Consider the following 16645-nt stretch of genomic DNA (forward strand, 5'->3'; position numbering starts at 1 on the left):
GATAAAAAATGTAACTGCATAGACTTGAAATTTATGTGACATTTTTGGCATTTGAAAACATTATAAAATAATAACTTGATAGAGAAATCTTAAGGCTTTAACATAATACCTAACTAAAACTGGTTACCACAGGTGTTAGGAGATAGGCCCATATTCACTTTGCTTTTCAGTGTAGTCAAACCTAAGAAAAAGCCCTGATATTTTCTGCTCAGGCTGTGAATGCTTTTTAGACATTTGGAACTGCACTAGAGATATTCTGCCATTAGGAACAAGTGATTCAGAGGCTGATACAGGAATAATTAAGGTTGTAGTTGTGCAAGAGTCTTGGGGTGGGGGCAGGGCAGAAATGCCTCCAGTCACAGTTCCAAGCAAGAGAGAAAAGCCAGGTAACAGTGTGTTACCTGGAGGGAGTTTATTATGGCCGAGGAGCAAGCATAAGGATTTTGGTGGGATTTTAAAATATGTAATCAGCCATTAAAGAGTTTCTGCTACTGGTGAAGAAAGGAGAGCCACCAAGTAGCACTATCATTATAAGAAATCTAGTGAGACTTCCTTATTTCTGCATCACTAATTCCCTCCTACTTAAAAAAATATATATTACCCATAGAAAACGAAACATGTGGTGAGAGAAACCAGTTGCAGAATCCAGGAGACAGAATCCATCCATTCTCTCAATAGCTATTTTATGGAAGAAACCCCCTCAAAACTCAGCAATGCTTTTTAGAAAATACATATGAACATTGCCCAATGCGAATTTCTTAGCTAGTTTTCCTTCCTTGTCGTCCTAAGGTCAATCTTGATGTTTCCTCAGCTGGGACTCTGATGGTCTTGGACACACCTTGGAGGCAGCAGCGCGTAAGCCCTCAGCTCATTGGCCAGCTCTTTCCTCACCTTGTCCCAGTTTCTCTTCATCCAGCCAGCTAAGACATCCTGCTTCAGATGTTCTCACCGTTTTCTCAAACTCGGTACATTCAGAGCACAAGCTTATGATTTCTCTCAACTTATCTCCTGTTCATGGAACCAGCACTCGCAGTGCTCCAGGCTCCCTGCTGAGCCTCATAATCTCTTAGTGGCTAAAGCTAACATGGAGCCTCTAACAATCCTGGGCCGTTCTTTTGTCCTTCTTCACCGCCCTGGTTGTCCACTACCACTTAGTCTTGCTCAACCGGCTGTGCAGGCTGCATCTCCAGCCAGTTCGTGATTCCAAATGCACGGTCTCCAAACTGAGGGTTGGTGGACCGGAGGTGGGCGGGGGGATGGGCTAAATGGTGGTGGGCGCTGGGGGTTATATGTAAGTGGTGAATCTTTAAATTCTGCTCCTGAAGCCAATATTACACTGTATGTTAACTAGAATTTTCCAATAAAAATTTGGAAAACAAAAAGTTCAGATGATGGTTAAGAGTTTTTAGCAATAAAGTATTTTTAAATTAGAAAAATACATATATACATACATATATAATGAAAAAAAGCACACCGTCTTGTCACAGCATTCCCCTGAGAGAAAACCCTGATGCTTTACAGGGCATCTCCTTCCTTACCTGCTTGACTTGTGGGCTGACAATGATCGGGCCCCATCCACTCTGTTCTCTCTTCACACCTGTTCCCGTTGCTCCCAGCAGTCTCCTTTCTTTACTAGACCCATGTATCAAGGTCCCATCCTCCCTGCTCTACACCCAACCACCACCATGCATGTGAAAGCAATTTGTAAATTGGGCTCCAGCCCACAAACGCGTCTGTTGTGCATTCCGCCAAGCCTACTTACAGCTATTAAACCTTCCCAGACTGTCCATAGGACTCCAGTCTATCCCCTGCTACCACAATTTAGCCTTTGATTTCTAGTGTTCTAAAGTGAAAATACAGATGCCTTCTGGGCTCGGAAATTCTAATAGAGCATTTTATCTGTTTTCCTCTCAATTTCTGGTTTGGACACTAAATTATTACTTAATTCATAAGCCTGTGTTGATATATTGTTGTCGTATTCAGCTGTGTGTATATCATCCCTGATTACAGTGCATCATTTTAGAGATGGTTGTATAGACAGTACAGGAAGATCAGTAGTGTATTATATAAATTGGGCCTTCTAAGGTTATACCAGCATATTGAATGAGTTGGTTAGTTTTTTTGTTTGTTTGTTTCTGATGTTTGGTAAAACTTGCCTTTAAGCCAACTGATTATTGGCCTTTTTTATGGGCACGTGTGACCAAGGATTAAATTTCACCAAAGTCAATGTTACTAGCTTACCCAGGCATTTTCTTTTCTTTTGAGTCAATTTTAGTATTTCCTAAATATGTACTTCTTTGATATTGGTTCCATAATCCCATTTTACAGATGAAAAAATTGAGGCTTAAAAACAGTGCTGGGTGCTTGGGAAAAAGTATGGTGGTTCCTCAAAAAATTAAAAGTAGATTTACCAGGGTGCCTTGGTGGCTCATTCGGCTGAGCGTCCAACTTCAGCTCAGGTCATCATCACAACAGTTCATGAGTTTGAGCCATGCGTCGGGCTCTCTTGTCATCACAGAGCCTGCTTCAGATCCTCTGTCTCCCTCTCTCTCTCTCTGCCCCTACCCTGCTCTCTCATGCATGCTCTTGCTCTCAAAAATAAACATTAAATGATCCAGTAATTCCACTTCTGGCAATATACCCAACAGAATTGAAAGTAGAGACTTGCACAAATATTTATATACTCATTGTCACGAAAGCCAAAAGATGGAAACATTGCCAGCACCCACTGATGGATGAATGGATAAACAAAACATGGTCTGTCCACACAGTGGAACACTCGTCAGCATTACAAAGGGAAGAAGTCTGACCCGTGCCACAACATAGCTGGGCCTGTAGGACATCACGCTAAGTGAAATAAGCCAGTCACAGAATGACAGGGACTGAATGATTCCAGTTATACAAGGTAATTAGAGTAGTCAGACTCCTACAGAGAGTAGGATGGTCGCTGCCAGGGGCTGGGGTGAGGGAGAATGGGGAGTCAGTGTTTAACGGGTACAGAGTTTGTTTTGTGAGATGAAATGAGTCCTGGAGCCAGAAGGTGATGACGGTTGCACAACAGTGTGACTGTACCTACTACCACGGACCTGTACGCTTAAAAGTGGTTGAAGTGATAAATTTTACATTAGCCATATTTTACCGCAGTTAAGGAAAAAACGCAGTGATGGCTGAATAGGCAAACTAAGCAAATGCTTGGGCTCCCAAAAATAGGTTTTGAAAAAAATCTGAAATTTCAATAAAAGTATTGTGGAAAAATATGATCTTCAGTGAACTTTTTTGCATATCTTTAAACTATAGATTTTTTTTTTTTTTTTTTTTTTTAATCATGTGGTAGTGAGTGAGGGAAGGAGTACCAATCTTTGTAGGCCTTTGGGACTTTATAAAGTGGGGTTGCCAAATTTACCAAATAAATATAGGATGTCATGCGATAATTAGGACATATTCTTACTAAACGTGGTTCATGGTTTATCCGAAATTTGAATTTAACTGAGTGTCCTGCTATATTTTATCTGGCAACCTAACTCCAAAGACCTGAATTCTGCCTTGCTGAGAGAGGTTAAGGAACCAACATAAAGCCCTGCGGTGAGGCACAGCCAGGTGTCTGATCTGGAGCCCAGGTTCTTTACCATCAAGGGGAGACCTCTAAACCCCGGTTGTACTACTCTGCACTCAGTGGAAGCCCTAAGGGGAGAGAAGTGGATTTTCCCAAGGGGATCTTTTAGGAGAGGCCTTGTTAATAGTTCGAGTGATGAAAGGCCCAAACCCTGTTTCAGCTCTATTAATAAATGGTGAGGGCGAATGGGAAGGAGGGAGACAGGGGAGAGGGGGGGAAAGGGAATAAACCCTATCCAAGTCTGTAGTGTGCTCTTTGTAGTGGTTTGGATCATTTCCTCCTCCAACATGGTGAACCAAATTCTAGAATGTCCATGCCTTCGTCTCCACTGTAGAGGGTTTCCACAGAAACAAGAACAGAAGGGCCACTCTCGGCATGGTGAAGGGCCCTTGTGCATTTTTGTGCTGAGATGGCTAATGCCTCTTTCCTAATCCAGCTGTCCAAGGAACTGCCTTGAGACTGCACTTGTCCGCATTCCTTCGGTTGCCAGTTGCTACAGAACAAACAGCTCTGCCACAGTTGGCTGTCACCTTTCTCTAGTATCTTCACACAGATATTAAATTGGGAAGGAATTACAGATTTCAGAGACATCAGCCAGGAGGTACAGTTGGCTGCCAGTGTTCAGAGACATGAGCGAGGCACAGAAGAGAGACAGGGACAGGACCACAGTTGCCTTCCTTGTTTATCAAATTACAGCCTCTCACAGGAATAGAAGTTGAATCTGTCACTTTCTGTATTGGAAAAGTAGCTCATTGCTAAGTGAGGTAGAGACCTCTTTTCCAGTAAGAATTTGAAAAAAGAAATCATTTTCCTGAAGTGTTTGAGATAGCAGCCATTTTGACCACAGCCATGGCCACAGAACAGAACTAAAATACGTTTGTAGGGAATCAAATAAGACCTCAAAAATTTGGGTTTAAAACTCCTCAGTTCATTTAAAGAATATACAGGTGTGGCTTAAAATTTTTTTCTTTTAAAATTATACACATTCTTCCAGAAAAAGTAGCGGATCGGGGCGCCTGGGTGACTCAGTCTGTTGAGCGTCCGACTTTGGCTCAACTTGTGATCTCGCAGTTCTTGAGTTCGAGCCCCACATCAGGCTCCGTGCTGACAGCTTGGAGCCTGGAGCCTGCTACAGATTCTGTGTCTCTATCTCTCTCTGCCCCTCCCCTGGTTGCACTCTTTCTCTCTCTCAAAAATAAACAAACATTAAAAATATTTTAAAAATCAAAAGCAAAAACAAAAACAAAATGTAGCTGATCAAGGGGAAAGAATTATACACACACACACACGTTTATTTATATGTGTGTGTGTGTATATATATATATATGTGTGTGTATATATATATATATATATATATATATATATATACATTTTTTTTTTTTTGGTCCCGAAAAATGTTCTTTTAGTTCAGGCCCTGATTAAACAACAGTCTGTCTAAAGGAGGTTCCATCTCCTTCCTTTGCTCCCTTTGTCCCCTTTGTCCCCTGTGACTCTCTAGGGCCTGTTTAAAGTCTTCTGCAGCAAACAACTGGTGCCCTCTGCTGAAATGTAACCAATAGCATTCTTGGTCTGTTGTAGAAATCAGAGCTTAAAAATTTTGGTAAAGAAATGAAAATATTCATTCTTTGTTCTAATCTATTATAGGCTATAGGATACTTTATTTTTTAATTTATTCTTTTTTACTGAGTCAAAAAATCATTATTTTCTAGGGTTAAAATTAACTTTCTAGTGGATGTGCCAGAATGCTAGTCTGTTTACACATTTGTATAAGCTTTAGACACTTTGAAAATAGAGTTCTTTTTCTTTTAAAAATAGGATCTGGGGCGCCTGGGTGGTTTAGTCAGTTAAGCGTCTGACTCTTGGTTTCGGCTCTGGTGATGATCTCATGGTTTCATGAGTCTAAGCCCCGTGTCGGGCTCTGTGCTAGCAGCACAGAGCCTGCTTGGGATTCCCCATCTCCCTCCCTCTGCGTCTCCCCCGCTCATGCTGTCTCTGTCTCCCTCAAAAATAAATAAACGTGGGAAAAAAAAGAGAAGAAAAGAAACAGGATCTTATTGGATTGGTTGAAAATGTTTTTTTTTTTTTCCCCAGCTCTTCAAATTAAGATAGATGCAGTCAACATTCCTTTGTTTTACTATTCAGTCTTTAAGGGCAGTTTTTCAAACCAATTGAAGTACAGTCGATGTTAGTGTTCCATCAGTTTCAGGTGTACCACGTAGTGATTGGATAGTGTATGTTGTGCTGTGCTCACTACACGTGGAGCTACCATCTGGCACCACACAGCACTATTACAGTACCACTATTTTCTCTACGCTATTATTTTTTTTTCAGTATATGAAAATTACTGTCAAATTGGTTTCCATACAACACCCAGTGCTCATCCCAAAAGGTGCCCTCCTCAATACCCATCACCCACCCACCCCTCCCTCCCACCCCCCATCAACACCCAGTTTGTTCTCAGTTTTTAAGAGTCTCTTATGCTTTGGCTCTCTCCCACTCTAACCTCTTTTTTCGTTTTTCCTTCCCCTCCCCCATGGGTTTCTGTTAAGTTTCTCAGGATCCACATAAGAGTGAAACCATATGGTATCTGTCTTTCTCTGTATGGCTTATTTCACTTAGCATCACACTCTCCAGTTCCATCCACGTTGCTACAAAGGGCCATATTTCGTTCTTTCTCATTGCCACGTAGTACTCCATTGTGTATATAAACCAGAATATCTTTATCCATTCATCAGTTGATGGACATTTAGGCTCTTTCCATAATTTGGCTATTGTTGAGAGTGCTGCTATAAACATTGGGGTACAAGTGCCCATATGCATCAGTACTCCTGTATCCCTTGGGTAAATTCCTAGCAGTGCTATTGCTGGGTCATAGGGTAGGTCTAGTTTTAATTTTCTGAGGAACCTCCACACTGCTTTCCAGAGCGGCTGCACCAATTTGCATCCCCACCAACAGTGCAAGAGGGTTCCCGTTTCTCCACATCCTCTCCAGCATCTATAGTCTCCTGATTTGTTCATTTTGGCCACTCTGACTGGCGTGAGGTGAAATCTGAGTGTGGTTTTGATTTGTATTTCCTGATAAGGAGTGACGTTGAGCATCTTTTCATGTGCCTGTTGGCCATCCGGATGTCTTCTTTAGAGAAGTGTCTATTCATGTTTTCTGCCCATTTCTTCACTGGGTTATTTGTTTTTTGGGTGTGGAGTTTGGTGAGCTCTTTATAGATTTTGGATACTAGCCCTTTGTCCGATATGTCATTTGCAAATATCTTTTCCCATTCCGTTGGTCGCCTTTTAGTTTTGTTGGTTGTTTCCTTTGCTGTGCAGAAGCTTTTTACCTTCATAAGGTCCCAGTAATTCATTTTTGCTTTTAATTCCCTTGCCTTTGGGGATGTGTTGAGTAAGAGATTGCTATGGCTGAGGTCAGAGAGGTCTTTTCCTGCTTTCTCCTCTAGAGTTTTGATGGTTTCCTGTCTCACATTCAGGTCCTTTATCCATTTTGAGTTTATTTTTGTGAATGGTGTGAGAAAGTGGTCTAGTTTCAATCTTCTGCATGTTGCTGTCCAGTTCTCCCAGCACCATTTGTTAAAGAGACTGTCTTTTTTCCATTGGATGTTCTTTCCTGCTTTGTCAACGATTAGTTGGCCATACGTTTGTGGGTCTGGTTCTGGGTTTTCTATGCTATTCCATTGGTTTATGTGTCTGTTTTTGTGCCAATACCATGCTGTCTTGATGATTACAGCTTTGTAGTAGAGGCTAAAGTCTGGGATTGTGATGCCTCCTGCTTTGGTCTTCTTCTTCAAAATTACTTTGGCTATTCGGGGCCTTTTGTGGTTCCATATGAATTTTAGGATTGCTTGTTCTAGTTTCGAGAAGAATGCTGGTGCAATTTTGATTGGGATTGCATTGAATGTGTAGATAGCTTTGGGTAGTATTGACATTTTGACAATATTTATTCTTCCAATCCATGAGCAGGGAATGTCTTTCCATTTCTTTATATCTTTTTCAGTTACCTTCATAAGCTTTCTATAGTTTTCAGCATACAGATCTTTTACATCTTTGGTTAGATTTTTTCCTAGGTATTTTATGCTTCTTGGTGCAATTGTGAATGGGATCAGTTTCTTTATTTGTCTTTCTGTTGCTTCATTGTTAGTGTATAAGAATGCAACGGATTTCTGTACATTGATTTTGTATCCTGCAACTTTGCTGAATTCCTGTATCAGTTCTAGCAGACTTTTGGTGGAGTCTGTCAGATTTTCCATGTATAGTATCATGTCATCTGCAAAAAGTGAAAGCTTGACTTCATCTTTGCCAATTTTGATGCCTTTGATTTCCTTTTGTTGTCTGATTGCTGATGCTAGAACTTCCAACACTATGTTAAACAACAGTGGTGAGAGTGGGCATCCCTGTCGTGTTCCTGATCTCAGGGAAAAAGCTCTCAGTTTTTCCCCATTGAGGATGATGTTAGCTGTGGGCTTTTCATAAATGGCTTTTATGATGTTTAAGTATGTTCCTTCTATCCCGACTTTATCAAGGGTATTTATTAAGAAAGGGTGCTGAATTTTGTCAAAGACCTTTTCTGCATCGATTGACAGGATCATATGGTTCTTATCTTTTATTAATGTGATGTATCACGTTGATTGATTTGCGAATGTTGAACCAGCCCTGCATCCCAGGAATGAATCCCACTTGATCATGGTGAATAATTCTTTTTATATGCTGTTGAATTCGATTTGCTAGTATCTCATTGAGAATTTTTGCATCCATATTCATCAGGGATATTGGCCTGTAGTTCTCTTTTTTTACTGGGTCTCTGGTTTGGGAATCAAAGTAATGCTGGCTTCATAGAATGAGTCTGGAAGTTTTCCTTCCCTTTCTGTTTCTTGGAATAGCTTGAGAAGGATAGGTATTATCTCTGCTTTAAACATCTGGTAGAACTCCCCTGGGAAGCCATCTGGTCCTGGACTCTTATTTGTTGGGAGATTTTTGATAACCGATTCAATTTCTTCGCTGGTTATGGGTCTGTTCAAGCTTTCTATTTCCTCCTGATTGAGTTTTGGAAGAGTGTGGGTGTTTAGGAATTTGTCCATTTCTTCCAGGTTGTCCAATTTGTTGGCATATAATTTTTCATAGTATTCCCTGATAATTGTTTGTATCTCTGAGGGATTGGTTGTAATAATTCCATTTTCATTCATGATTTTATCTATTTGGGTCCTCTCCCTTTTCTTTTTGAGAAGCCTGGCTAGAGGTTTGTCAATTTTGTTTATTTTTTCAAAAAACCAACTCTTGGTTTCGTGGATCTGCTCTACAGTTTTTTTAGATTCTATATTGTTTATTTCTGCTCTGATCTTTATGATTTCTCTTCGTCTGCTGGGTTTAGGCTGCCTTTGCTGTTCTGCTTCTATTTCCTTTAGGTGTGCTGTTAGATTTTGTATTTGGGATTTTTCTTGTTTCTTGAGATAGGCCTGGATTGCAATGTATTTTCCTCTCAGGACTGCCTTCGCTGCATCCCAAAGCATTTGGATTGTTGTATTTTCATTTTCGTTTGTTTCCAGATATTTTTTAATTTCTTCTCTAATTGCCTGGTTGGCCCACTCATTCTTTAGTAGGGTGTTCTTTAACCTCCGTGCTTTTGGAGGTTTTCCAGACTTTTTCCTGTGGTTGATTTCAAGCTTCATAGCATTGTGGTCTGAAAGTATGCATGGTATAATTTCAATTCTTGTATACTTATGAAGGGCTGTTTTGTGGCCCAGTATATGATCTATCTTGGAGAATGTTCCATGTGCACTCGAGAAGAAAGTATATTCTGTTGCTTTGTTTGGGATGCAGAGTTCTAAATATATCTGTCAAGTCCATCTGATCCAATGTATCATTCAGGGCCCTTGTTTCTTTATTGACCGTGTGTCTAGATGATCTATCCATTTCTGTAAGTGGAGTGTTAAAGTCCCCTGCAATTACCACATTCTTATCAATAAGGTTGCTTATGTTTATGAGTAATTGTTTTATATATTTGGGGGCTCCTGTATTCGGCGCATAGACATTTGTAATTGTTAGCTCTTCCTGATGGATAGACCCTGTAATTATTATATAATGCCCTTCTTCATCTCTTGTTACAGCCTTTAATTTAAAGTCTAGTTTGTCTGATATAAGTATGGCTACTCCAGCTTTCTTTTGGCTTCCAGTAGCATGATAAATAGTTCTCCATCCCCTCACTCTCAATCTAAAGGTGTCCTCAGGTCTAAAATGAGTCTCTTGTAGACAGCAAATAGATGGGTCTTGTTTTTTTATCCATTCTGATACCCTATGTCTTTTGGTTGGCGCATTTAATCCATTTACATTCAGTGTTATTATAGAAAGATACGGGTTTAGAGTCATTGTGATGTCCATAGGTTTCATGCTTGTAGCGATGTCTCTGGTACTTTGTCTCACAGGATCCCCCTTAGGATCTCTTGTAGGGCTGGTTTAGTGATGACGAATTCCTTCAGTTTTTGTTTGTTTGGGAAGACCTTTATCTCTCCTATTCTAAATGACAGACTTGATGGATAAAGGATTCTCACCTGCATATTTTTTTCTGTTCAACACATTGAAGATCTCGTGCCAATCCTTTCTGGCCTGCCAAGTTTCAAAAGAGAGATCAGTCACGAGTCTTATAGATCTCCCTTTATATGTTACGTCACGTTTATCCCTTGCTGCTTTCAGAATTTTCTCTTTATCCTTGTATTTTGCCAGTTTCACTATGATGTGTCGTGCAGAAGATCGATTCAAGTTACGTCTGAAGGGAGTTCTCTGTGCCTCTTGGATTTCAATGCCTTTTTCCTTCCCCAGTTCAGGGAAGTTCTCAGCTATAATTTCTTCAAGTACCCCTTCAGCACCTTTCCCTCTCTCTTCCTCCTCTGGGATACCAGTTATGCGTATATTATTTCTTTTTAGTGTATCACTTAGTTCTCTAATTTTCCCCTCCTACTCCTGGATATTTTTATCTCTCTTTTTCTCAGCTTCCTCTTTTTCCATAATTTTATCTTCTAGTTCACCTGTTCTCTCCTCTGCCTCTTCAATCCGAGCCATGGTCATTTCCATTTTATTTTGCATGTCGTTTAAAGCGTTTTTCAGCTCCTCCTGACTGTTCCTTAGTCCTTTGATCTCTGTAGCAATAGATTCTCTGCTGTCCTCTATACTGTTTTCAAGCCCAGAGATTAATTTTATGACTATTATTCTAAATTCACTTTCTGTTATATTATTTAAATCCTTTTTGATCAGTTCATTTGCTGTTGTTATTTCCTGGAGGTTCTTTTGAGGGGAATTCTTCCGTTTGGTCATTTTGGATAGTCCCTGAAGTGGTGCGGACTTGCAGGGCACTTCCCCTGTGCTGTGGTGTATAACTGGAGTTGGTGGGTGGGCCGCAGTCAGACCTGATGTCTGCCCCCAGCCCACCGCTGGGGCCACAGTCAGACTGGTGTGTGCCTTCTCTTCCCCTCTCCTAGGGGTGGGATTCACTGTGGGGTGGGGTGGGGTGGCGTGGCCCATCTGGGCTACTTGCACACTGCCAGGCTTGTGGTGCTGGGGATCTGGCCTATTAGCTGGGGAGGATCGGCAAGGTGCACAGGGGCAGGAGGGGCAGGCTCAGCTCACTTTTCCTTCGGAGATCCGCTTCGGAAGGGGCCCTGCGGCACCGGGAGGGAGTCAGACCCACCGGAGGGACGGATCCGCAGAAGCACAGCGTTGGGTGTTTGTGTGGTGCAAACAAGTTCCCTGGCAGGAACCGGTTCCCTTTGGGATTTTGGCTGGGGGATGGGCGAGGGAGATGGCACTGGTGAGCTCCTTTGTTTTCCGCCAAGCTGCGCTCTGTCGTCCGGGGCTCAACAACTCTCCCTCCCATTGTCCTCCAGCCCTCCTGTTCTCTGAGCAGAGCTGTTAACTTACGACCTCCCAGATGCTAAGTCCTGCTTGCTGTCAGAACACACTCCGTCCTGCCCCTCCGCTTTTGCCAGCCAGACCCGGGGACTCTGCTTGGCCAGCGGGCCGCCCCTCCGCCCCGGCTCCCTCCCGCCAGTCCGTGGAGCGCGCACCGCCTGGCCGCCCTTCCTACCCTCTTCCGTGGGCCTCTCGTCTGTGCTTGGCTCCGGAGACTCCGTTCTGCTAGTCTTCTGGTGGTTTTCTGGGTTATTTAGGCAGGTGTAGGTGGAATCTAAGTGATCAGCAGGATGCGGGGTGAGCCCCACGTCCTCCTACGCCGCCATCTTCTCTCCTACGCTATTATTTTTTATCCCCATTATTTAATCATTCCATAGGTGGAAGTCTGTACCTCCCACCCCCCTTCACCCATTTTCCCCATTGCCCCGCCTCACTCCCCTCTGGCCTCATTAGTTTGTTCTCTGTAGGTATGGGTCTGTTTTTGCTTTTTTTCATTTTATAGTATGCTGTCCACTTTTTCATCCATTTATTTATTGATGGACACTGGGGTTGCTTCCATATCTTGGCTATTATAAATAATACCGTAGTAAACATAGGAGTGTATATATATATTTTCGAATTAGTGTTTTTGTTTTCTTTGGGTAAATACCCCGTAGTGGAATTAGTGGGTCATATGTTCTATTTTTAATTAAACATTTTTTTTATGTTTATTTATTTTTGAGAGAGAATGTGAGCAGGGGAGGGGCAGAGAGAGAGGGAGACACAGAATCCGAAGGAGGCGCAGTCTCTGAGCTGTCAACACAGGGCCCGATGTAGGGCTCGAACTCATGGACAGTGAGATCATGACCTGAGCTGAAGTCGGATGCTTAACCCACTGAGCCACCAGGCACCCTTATTTTTACTTTTTTTGAGGAACCTCCATGCTGTTTTTCACACTGGCTGCACCAGTTTACATTCCCATCAGTAGTGCATAAGGGTTCCTTTTTCTCCACATCCTTACCAACACTTATTTCTTGTCCTTTTGATTCTAACCATCCTGACAAGTATAAGGTGATCTCCCATTGTGGTTTTAATTTGCATTTTCCTGATGGCTAGTGATGTTGAGCATCTTTGCATGTGTTTGTTGGCCATCTGTAAGTCTCCTTTGGAAAATGTGTGGTCCCCTGCCCATTTTATTTGGGTATTCTGGTGTTGAGCTGTATGAGTTCTTTATATATTTTGTATATTAACTCCTTATAAAATGTATCATTTGCAAATATCTTCTCCCATCCAGTAGGTTGCCTTTTTGTTTTGTTGATTGTTTCCTCCACTGTGCAGAAGCCTTTTATTGTGGTGTAGTCCAAATTTATTTTTGCTTTTTTTGCCCTCACCTAAGGAGGCATATCTAGAAAAATGTTTCCGTGGCTGATGTCAAAGAAATTGTTGCTTATGTTCTTTTCAAGGAGTTTTATGGTTTCAGGTCTCACATTTAGGTTTTAATCCATTTTGACTTTATTTTTGTGTATGGTGTAAGAAAGTGGTCCATTTCATTCTTTTGCTGTCCAGGGTCCCCAGAACTATTTGTTAAAGAGATTGTCTTTCCCCATTGTATATTGTTGACTCCATTATTGTAGATTAAATGGGCTTTCTTCTTTTCTTAGTTCCTTTAAGAGTGAGGTTAGATTATTTGAGAATTTTTTTGTTTCTTGAGGTAGGTCTGTAGTACCATAAATTTCACTCTTAGAACGGTTTTCAGTTTCTCAAATGAAAATCAAAACACAACAGTTCAAAATCTTTAGGAACTGTTGTGTTTTCATTTTTATTTCAATTTCCTCTTTGAATTCTTTGTTAACCCATTTACTGTTTAGTAGTAGTATGTTGTTTAGCCTCCATGTGTTTGTGTTTTGTGGTGTGCATGTGTGTGTTATGTGTGTGTGGTTGATTTCCTGTTTCATACAATTGTGGAAAGGGTACACAATACAATTCTAATCTTAAATTTATTGAGACTTGTTTTGTAACCTGACATATCCTAATAGTGTTCCGTGTGCACTTGAAAAAAATGTGTATTCTCTGGTTTTGAATGGAATGTTCTATACATACCTGGTTTGTCTTGTTAGTATGTCATTCAAAGACACTATTTTCTTACTGGTTTTCTGCCTGGATATTCTTTCCTTTTATGTACATGGAGTATTGAAGTCCCCTACTATTATTGTATTACTGTCAATTTCTCCTTTTATATTTATGTATTTAGGTTTTTCAGTGTTGGGTACATAGATATTTACATATCCTCTTGTTGGATTGACTCCTTTATCATAATGTATTGCCTTTATCTGACTCTTATCATAGTTTTTGTCTTAAAGTCCATCTTGTCTGGTGTGAGTGTTGCTTCCCCCCCTAACCCCCATATTCGCATGGTATATCTTTTTCCATCCCTTTACTTTCTGTCTGTATTGTCTTTAGGTTTGAAATGAGTCTCTTTAGGCACCATATAGATGGGTCTTGTTTTTTTATCCATTCTGCTTCTGTATGTCTTTTGATTAGAGCATTTAGTCCATTTAATTTAAAGTAACTATCGTGAGGTATGTACTTACTGCTATTTTGTTAATTGTTTTCAGTGGTCTTTGTAATTCTTTGTCCATTTTACTCTTGCTCTCTTTTATTGCAGTTGAGGACTTTCTGTAGTGTCATATTTGGCTTTCTCTTTATGTGTTATGTTTTGGGGTTTGGGTTGCCATGAGGCTTGCTTATGTATAGGGTCCTGAGAATACAGCAGTGTATGTTGAGTTGATGGTTATCTAAGTGTGAACGAACACATCCTAAATGAACTTTTTTACTCCCTCCACCTTTTATGTATATGCTGTCATATTTTTACATCTTTTTATTCATAATTTTCTTCTAACTGTGACCTTTTGTTTTCCACTTAAAGAAGTCCCTTTAACGGTTCTTATAACACCAGTTCAGTGTCAATGAACTCCTTTAACTTTTGACTGGGAAACTATTTCTCTGTCTCTGAATTCTAAATGATAATCTTTCTGGGTAGAATATTCTTGGTTATAGGCTTCTGTCTTTCAGCTGTTTGAATATGTCATACCACTCCCTTCTAGCCTACAAAGTGGTTACTGAAAAATCAGCTGGAAGCCCTATAGGGTTTCCCTTGTATATAACAGTTTGCTTTTCTCTTGCTGCTTTGAAATTGTCTGTTTATCTTTAACCTTTGACATTTTAATTTTGTGTTTAGTTGTGTACCTTCTTGTGTTCATTTTGTTTGGAACTCTGTACTTTCAGAACCTGGATATCCGTTACTTCCCCAGGTTGGGGAAGTTTTCAGCTATTATTTATTCAAATAAGTTTTCTGCTCCTTTCTCTCTCTGTCATCTTCTTGGGCCCCTATAATGTAAACGTTTGCTTGATGTTGTCTAAGAGATCCCTTAACCTACCCTCCTTTTTTAAAATACTGTTTTCTTTTTTCCGTTCTGCCAGAGTGCTTTTCATTACCCTGTTTTCCAGACTGCTGATATCTTCTGCATCTACTAATCTATGGACTCCCTAGAGTGTGTTTTTTATTTCAGTTATTAATTTCAATTCTGATTCTTTTTTATATTTGCCGTCTCTTTGTTGAAGTTTTCACTGAGTTCTTCCACTCTTCTCCAGTCTGATGAGCATCTTTACGAACATTACTTTACACTCTATCGTGTGTATTGTTTATCTTCATTTCATTTAGTTCTTTCTCTGAGTTTGTGTCTTGTTCTTTCATTGGGAGCATATGCCCCTGTCTTTCATTTTACTTGACTTTCTGTGTGTGATCCTCTGAAATAGGCGGAGCAGCACTTCTAAACTTGAAGGAGTGGTCTTGTGTATGGTCAGCTCCCGTGTAGAATGTGTGTGTCTTTATGGCTTTGGCTGGCTGGCTGGAGCTGTGTCTGGTGCAGGCTGGGGATCACGTGGCACTCTGTGCTAGGGGTGCCTGGTGTGATGGCTGGAGCTGGCATGGGTATGGGCTGGGCTGTCCCAGAGTACTCCATGCACCCTGAAAGGACAGCTGAAGCTGAAGTGGATGTGGGCTGAGGTGTTTCAGGGCTCTCCGTGCAGTGGGCACTCTGGTGGGCAGCTGTAGCTGAGGCAGGCCAGAGGGACTTGGGGTGCTCCATGTATGGGGCATCTGGGCAGGAGATCTGTAGCTGATGGTGGGTATTGACTCAGGCAGTTCCAGGGCTCTCTGGCCAGAAGGTATCCTTGAGGACAGGTGAAGTCACAGTAGGTACAAGCACAGGGAGTGACCTAGTGTGGCGATTAGAACTGGCACAGGTCAGGGAATCCTGGGACATTCTGCCCCAGGGCTGCCCTGGTGATGTGGCTGGAACCCCACGGCAGGCATGGGCTTCGGGTTCCTGGTCACTCTGAATATTGGCCACCTTGGTGGGGTGGCTGGAGCCAAAGCAGCATGAGCCAGGAAGTCCCAGCATCCTCTTCACCAGGGTGCCCTGGCAAGCAGTCTGGAGCCCAAGTGGTATAGGCATGGAGTATTCTGGGGTGCTTTGTGCCTGTGTCACCTTGATGGGATGGCTGGAGCTATAGTGAGCATTGATAAGGGGTGTTCTAGTGTGTGCTGTTTCGGGGCCTCCTTGGTGGAATGGCTGGGGTGGTGTGGGCTAGTGGCCCAGGACTCAGGTAGTAGGCCAGCTCTGGTGCCTGGACCTTCTTCCCATCCACACTATCAAGGTAGATGGGGAATGTAAACCATGGCACTTGCCAGCCCCTCCAACCTAGAAAGAGTTCCAGCATCTCCCCCACTGTCTGGTGGTTTTAGGGCTGGCTCTTTTGTATTCTATTTGCTCTTTTATACCATGGCTTTTTTTTTGTGCTCCAGGGAACCCAGTATTAACGTGGCAGGCCAGCTAAGGCACCAAACCCTGCTCCTGCCTGTGCTATCAAGGTGTTCGGGGGAGTGTAAACCATGATACTTGCCAGCCCTTCTGACCCAGAGAGAGTTCCAGCAGCTCTCCTGTTTGGTGGACTTACAAGAGAGGATCTCTTAGATACCAGTTGCTCTTTTAAACGATGGCTTTTTCCTGTGCTGTAGAGCAGACGGATCAGCTCATGGTCCCTCAATGCTATCCTTCCCCACTGCAATTCACAGCGCTGGGG

This window comes from Neofelis nebulosa, chromosome 11, assembly GCF_028018385.1.
Source record: "Neofelis nebulosa isolate mNeoNeb1 chromosome 11, mNeoNeb1.pri, whole genome shotgun sequence".
NCBI lineage: Eukaryota > Metazoa > Chordata > Mammalia > Carnivora > Felidae > Neofelis > Neofelis nebulosa.